We start from the raw sequence: 7,109 nt of genomic DNA, 5'->3' as shown, positions 1-7,109 counted from the left end.
AAGCCGGCTAGTCAGCCACCAGCAAGTGACCAATCCCCGTTCTACCAGCCGGCTAGTCAGCCACCAGCAAGTGACCAATCCCCGTTTTACAGGCCGGCTAGTCAGCCACCAGCAAGTAACCAATCCCCGTTCTACCAGCCGGCTAGTCAGCCACCAGCAAGTGACCAATCCCCGTTCTACCAGCCGGCTAGTCAGCCACCAGCAAGTAACCAATCCCCGTTCTACCAGCCGGCTAGTCAGCCACCAGCAAGTGACCAATCCCCGTTTTACAGGCCGGCTAGTCAGCCACCAGCAAGTAACCAATCCCCGTTCTACCAGCCGGCTAGTCAGCCACCAGCAAGTGACCAATCACAGTTCTACAAGCCAGCTAGTCAGTCACCAGCAAGTGACAAATTTCTTTTCTACCAACCAGCTAGTCCACCAACAGCTAGCTAGTCAGCCACTGCTAAATCACCAACCATCTCTCTTGCAGCTAAATAGCCAGCCAAATTTAGATTACTTGCAGCCAGCAGGCTCAGAATCTGGCATAAGGAGAAACCAACCACTACAACGTATGTTATACAAATGTGCAACTTTAAAAACAACACAGGTTTAATACTCTTGATAAATTTCTACGATGAATGTTTGTAGAGCAGGGGTCGGCAAGTAACTTTGGCCATGCGCCACTATTTTTTTTAGCCAGTCGATGGCGGGCCAGCTACACAAAGTAGGCCTTTGGATACAAATTAAATACTTTGAGTCTTAATTGTTTTTTCAAATTAAAAAAAAAAAAGAAAAACGACTTTGTTTTTCCATTATTTATTTCCTGAACAAAAATTAAAAAAAAAAAAACATAACGACGGGGTCCGTGTATATTTTGGTCATTGGATTTTCCTTTCAGAAACGGATATCAAAAAACAAAAAACAAGTGGTTATTTGATTTTTGTTTTAAAATACAAAATTTAAAATTAAAATACAAAGCGTTTCTCTTTTTCAGTGTCAAAAAGAGATGAGCGAAATTTTAAAAATGATTTGAATTTCAATTTCTATTTCGGATATCAAAAAATAAAGTTACTTTAAAACAGAAACGAAAAAAAGGCCCGTTTGTTCATATTCCGAGACCGGATGTGGTTAGCACTCATGTGACAAGACCGCCACATTTGACAGAGTGACAGTGTGCTTAGCCCAGAATAAAATGTCTTTGGAAACTTACTAAGTTATGATTTTAGACATGGCAAAACAAGGCCTGTCATCCACAGAAATCTCAGCGCAGATATCACAAGTAAATGGGGGAGCAAGAGGATGTTCCGCAAGAAACGTGAGGAGATTTTGCAGTGAAAATGGATTAAGTTTGATGGGACTCCCTGACGCACATTTGGAGTTGGAGGTGGCAAAAGCTATAACTGAGGTATGATCCTGCTTTTTTTTAACCTTTTACTACAGAGAGAGAGAGAGAGAGAGAGAGAGAGAGTATTAGATTTATTATTATTATTTTACTATTGTTCGTATAACTGTTTTATTGTGTTTGTATATATTATGTATATATTTTATTTGTATATGCTTTGGCAACATTGTTTCAAAAACTTTCATGCCAATAAAGCCCCATTGAATTGAAGAGAGAGAGAGAGAGCATGTGGTATGCACAGTATGTCCCGCATTAAAATGTCTAATCAAATTTATTTGACTGGCATCTTTAATGCCCGTTTATTACGAATAGTACATAAATCCCAATAAATAGCCTCAGCCTTCCACTATTTATAAATAGTTTCTAAGTCACAGTTAACATAATCCTCACAACACTGATAAATTCTGTAACACAAAAACGTCTTATTTCATGATACACACATCAGCTGGTATAATTTTGGAACGTAGAAAAAGACATGTATATTTTTTATTTTCTAGACTGGACCTACCTATGGAAGAAAGATAATGAAGGGGTATCTCGCTATGAAAGGAGTGCATGCTGCAGAGACACGAATTGGATCAGCGCTCAGAACTATGCATCAGCCATACCATGAAGCAAGACGTCAGGTCTATTACTGTCTCCTCTCTAATACATAACCAAATATGTGGAATTTATGTGTAAATATGAGATAATGTTTTTTTGTCTGTGTTTTTTGCTGTTTAGCTGCAGTTACTTAGATTGTATAAGATTAAAAACTTATAGATATTTATAGTAAGCCTATAATCAGAACAACCCCCTAATTTTCATTTTACTTTTTTTTCATTATGACAGAGACATAAATAGACATAAGGTTATATTTGCAAAATATGCAGCCATATAGGACTAATGAGATTTTTTTGTGTGAAATAGTTTGTCGTTTTCCTATCTCTCTTAGGGTGCCCGCAATCTCAACCCCATACCATATCAAGCTGATTACATGGGTCTAAAGGTTCATATGGACCAAAACGAAAAACTGGCTATGTTTGGGGTTACCCATGTTTTAGCCATTGATGGATTTAGCAAAAAGATTGTTGCTCATTCTACAATGCCTCTAAAAAACAACCTTGCCATCTATGAAGATGTTTTCAGGTAATAGCAATTATTATTATTGTGGACACTAAAGAAAGTGCATACACATGGCTACCATTCATGATAGAATATAAAACATATAATAACTGTTGAACATCTACAGTATATTGTTATGAAGCCTATTATACTGAGAATAACTAATAACAGTTAAGTTTGAAAAGTTTTGCACAAAATAAAACACTTTTTCATCCAATAGGCCTGCAGTACTTGCCTATGGTATGTGGGACCAGGTACGAGTAGATCATGGCAAGGAGTTTTATTTGATGCTTTTCATGCAGGAGCTGCTGTCATCTCACCGCCATAATCAGGAGCGAAGGCCATATTTACAGACTTCATCCACAAAGGTAGAGCTCAACATTTTCTTTGGTTGCTTCAGCAATTCACTTGTATGCCTGCTTTTTTATTATTATTACTATTATTATTTTTGCTTCAGCAGCACACTGTTGTTTTGCATGCATGAAACAAATTGTCATTGATATTACTATGCTTTCCAAATTTTAGAGTTAATTAAACAAAATTAACTATGGCTGAGAACATGTTTCTTTTTTAAATCTGGTTACAGCTTAACAATAAAAAACTGCTGCAGAAGCAATTACATCCTATTTGTCTTCAAGCAGAATTCCTGGTAAAACTATAATTTTACTTGTTCGGCGGTCAATGTGCATAATGACTGCTGAGTTAATACATTTACAGATTTACTGGAAATTCTGCATGACCATTTTTCCTTAACAGACTAAGATTTATTTACCCACCAGAACAAATTGACTGATTACACATCTTTGTTGCAAATTCAGAATCATATAGTTGAAAGAATCTGGCCTGAAGTCGATCGTGTCAACTATCCACTGAAGACAGCGCTTATGGGGTTGGTGGATCAAGAGGAAATAGACATGAACGACAGCCTTGTGAGATATTGTGTGTCCAACCTTACTGGCCGCTTGTGTGAGATTGGTCTTACAAGGCTGGCGGAGTCATGGAATGCTCATAGAATTCCAGGTGAAATAAAACCATGTTTCGAAGATTACAATTATTACAAGAGGCATTCATAAGTTTCAATACCAACAGTATGTACTTTATTTTACAGGTAAAGGAACACCAAATGACTTGGCTGGCCGTGGGTGTCCCAAAAAAATCCAACAGGAGCTGTTGCCTCATTCAGCTGAAGCAGCAGACCTTTACAGCCAACAGCTGGGATCATCACTGACCAGGCATTCAACTTTTGGAGTTGATCCATTTTCAACTGAACAGGACAAGATTACAGTTGAGAACCAGTTTGCAGAGCATTATTCAGACATTCCAGAATTGTACTCTAGAGCAGTGAACAATGACTTTGCCCCATACAAACAGGCATTGCTCTGTCTTATAACCACAACTCAGCGCAATGTGTGAAAAGCCATTAGCTCTATTTAACTTGAAGACTGTTAACTTTACATTTGTTTGTGTAAAAATTCAACATGTTACTCCTCTTCAAAAAGGGATCTCAGGACAGAAAATGTCTCTGACAGACCATTAATTTCAAATATGGTGTTGTTTGCAGTGTTCCCTCTACATTTTGCACAGTGCACAGAGGTCTCCTGCCACTGTACCACACATGTTTTGCAGCCAATAATGCTCCGGCAACACTCTGTGAAGACTGGCTCCTCGATGAATTCTAAAAGACAAAATGAGAAAAACTAGTCATTCTGTGTGTGCGTGTGTGTGTGTCCATATGACCTTAACTCTTAACCAGCACCCCTATTTTTTTGAGAATTTTCTGAAAATGACATATAACCAACTACAAATGTCTGTAGCTCTTAAACCCTATAGTCCACATTCATAACTGGTCTTTTTTTTAAACTAGACACTTGAAACTTTGTTACCCGAGAGTAATTATAATTCAAAGTAGCAAAGAAACCGAGTAAAACAAGGTAAACATTTTACATGAAAGTTACTTACGATTTCTTTGAATGAACTTAAATTAGGGAAACATTTATCAGACTTTTATGTTAAGGCCTGAAAACAACAAAGATAAAATTGAATATTAGGACCATGTTTTGATTCAAATTTGAGGATGAAACTCCCAGTCCCAACAATTTAGTTTCTGTTAGCTTTTATTCGTGAAAAGTAAAGGCGTCCTTTCTAAAAGGCTAAATGGAGAGCTTGCAATCGATTTTGGTTGGTTATTACTCCCATCAATCAAAACTTTGCTGACTAGACATTGGCTTGGTTTTCAAACCTTTTAACTACTTGGACACCGAGGAGCGCAAGTGACAGGTCGTGCAAGCAGTTTTGGATTAAAAACTGGGATGCATTTTGAAGAATAGATCCTTACATTGAAATTTAATTGTTTTTTGGATTCGACCGAACTGATCTGAACCATAAGAGATAAAAGATAAGTATTGCTGTTCATTTTGCTCTTGTTTACATTATCAGTCCTTCAGGATTTCATTTAACCCTTTCCTCTCTTATGTACTGAATGCAAAAACATGTTCAGAACATGATTCTTAAATGTTTTAGCTTTCAAATGATGCATAGATTTATGATAGTCAGTTGAATATTTGTTATAAAACAAAGGTAAATAAATGTAATAAAAAGTATAGACACGTCCCCAGCGTATGCGGGCCAGGATGATACCATCTATGAAGTTAATAGCTGTGTCTGAAATCCCTCCCTATCCACTATTTAGGGTGTCTGCCATTTTCTAGTGGTGTCCGAATTCTGATTGAACGACATCATACTCTACATTTGTTCACTACTTTTACTCACAATCCTCTCTGAATTAGAGTGTACATCCGATGTACACTTGCTGAAGCACCATTTACCACAATTCATTGCTTTACAGCTATCTTATTTCTGCTTTAACATTTATTTAATCCTTTTTATTATTATTATTATTAATCATTACTTGAATAAAACGTATTAAAATATTGAGACAATATTATATAGATGACTTGATAAAATTCAATGAAATATTAATAAGGTAATTTTGTTTTATTAAAATATTATTTAGGCATTAACACAATTTAATGTGTTTGACAGACAGTCAGGTATTGTATTAATATGTGGCATTGTTGTTAACATTAATATTTCATTTAATTTTAACAAGTCATCAATATAATATTGTCTCAATATTTTAATACGTTTTATTCAAGTAATGATTAAAGCAGAAATAAGATAGCTGTAAAGTAATCTCTGGTTTCAACTCGCTCACTCCCGCACTTTCATGCAAGCTCAGTCCTCTACACAATGAATTGTGGTAAATAGTGCTTCAGCAAGTGTACATCGGATGTACACTCTAATTCAGAGAGGATTGTGGGTAAAAGTAGTAAACGAATGTAGGGAATGATGTCGTTCACTCAGATTTCGGACACTGAAACAAATTGGCAGACACCTTAAATAGTGCACTATATAGTGGATAGGGAGCGATTTTAGACACAGCTTTTGTTAATGTATCGTTACACCATGGGTTGTAACACAAAGGTTTGCATTTGTACATTGAATTAATTGTAGTGGATGAGACATAGGTGACCATGGTTAGAAAATGTAATAATTAGTGCGTATTTGGAAAATTATAATTCTGGATCAAAATGGATTCAAAATAAATGTACATGTGGGACAATGACTATCTATTGTGTACTCACTCATTCAAATAGCACAGCAGAATCCTTGCTTGATGGTCTGTAGCTGGGAAGGAGTCAGGATCACTCTTTGAGTGGCAGCTAGATTGGTGAGCTCTCTGATTGCTGCAGTGATATCTGGTAAGGTCTGTGATGCCAGTACAAGCTCTTCTATCTTCTCAGTGACCTCTCCAATTCCAGCAGCATCTTCATCTTTTCGGCTATTACAAGGAAAAAACATAATAGATATATACTGTTTGTGTTTTAACGGTTTTGCTTGTGGTAGCCAAATAAATCTTTGGCCCAAACATTATAGAAGCCACTAAAATACAGAAGCATTAATGGCCATTGGGTTGGCAAACCGGTGCTGATTTGAAATAAAATAACAAAGGTAAGGACAAATATAAGTAAATAAACAATTCCTTTCAATATTTGGACAAATAAGAGAAATATGAATACTTAAGATTACCTCATTCTCCTCCTTTTAGAGCCCTGTACCTCCTGGAAGGCCTGTTCTTGTATAGCAAGAATATTTCTTGCATTTTGTTTCCAGTACTGGGACCCTTTACATTAGGGGTGAAAACCAGAAAAAAGGTTAAATCATCATGAGTTATCTCATCCCCTCTAATTTTAAATCACAAAAGTAAAGACTTAAATATAATTAGAAAGGAAGTGAGTAATAACTGACATCATTTTCGTTTTTGGGTGAACTAACCCTTTAATTTTGTTTTATTTTTAAGTAAAAGTAGTATTAACTATTACACTACAACTACAAAGGAGGCAACTGGAGATGATAATATCATCAAATGTGATGAGGTGTTTTTCATTTATATCTAATTATATTTTAGACTTTCCCATGGCGTAAGACTTCCTTTCTTCGTCGCATCATAATTTAAGATTTTTATGATGACAGCTGATAGCTAAATCACTCCTCAGTAGTGTTATAGGTGGCTGAAACTTGCTCGATAAGAAAACGTAATTAAGACATCGTTAAAATAGTA

General features: G+C 36.2%; 1 long non-coding RNA gene across 1 annotated transcript; it reads right to left on the bottom strand.

Annotated features, from left to right (window-relative positions):
* Positions 1-3,410: 3,410 nt before the first annotated feature.
* LOC132099164 (uncharacterized) lies at positions 3,411-6,675 on the bottom strand. Its single transcript, XR_009423036.1, has 3 exons — positions 6,578-6,675; positions 6,133-6,329; positions 3,411-4,163 (listed from the first exon to the last, which is right to left on the bottom strand). It is a non-coding gene; the product is annotated as an uncharacterized LOC132099164 (long non-coding RNA).
* Between the last annotated feature and the right edge of the window lie 434 nt (positions 6,676-7,109).

This window comes from Carassius carassius, chromosome 22, assembly GCF_963082965.1.
Source record: "Carassius carassius chromosome 22, fCarCar2.1, whole genome shotgun sequence".
Classification (NCBI taxonomy): Eukaryota; Metazoa; Chordata; class Actinopteri; order Cypriniformes; family Cyprinidae; genus Carassius; species Carassius carassius.
This window is presented reverse-complemented; position numbering and strand designations above follow the sequence as displayed.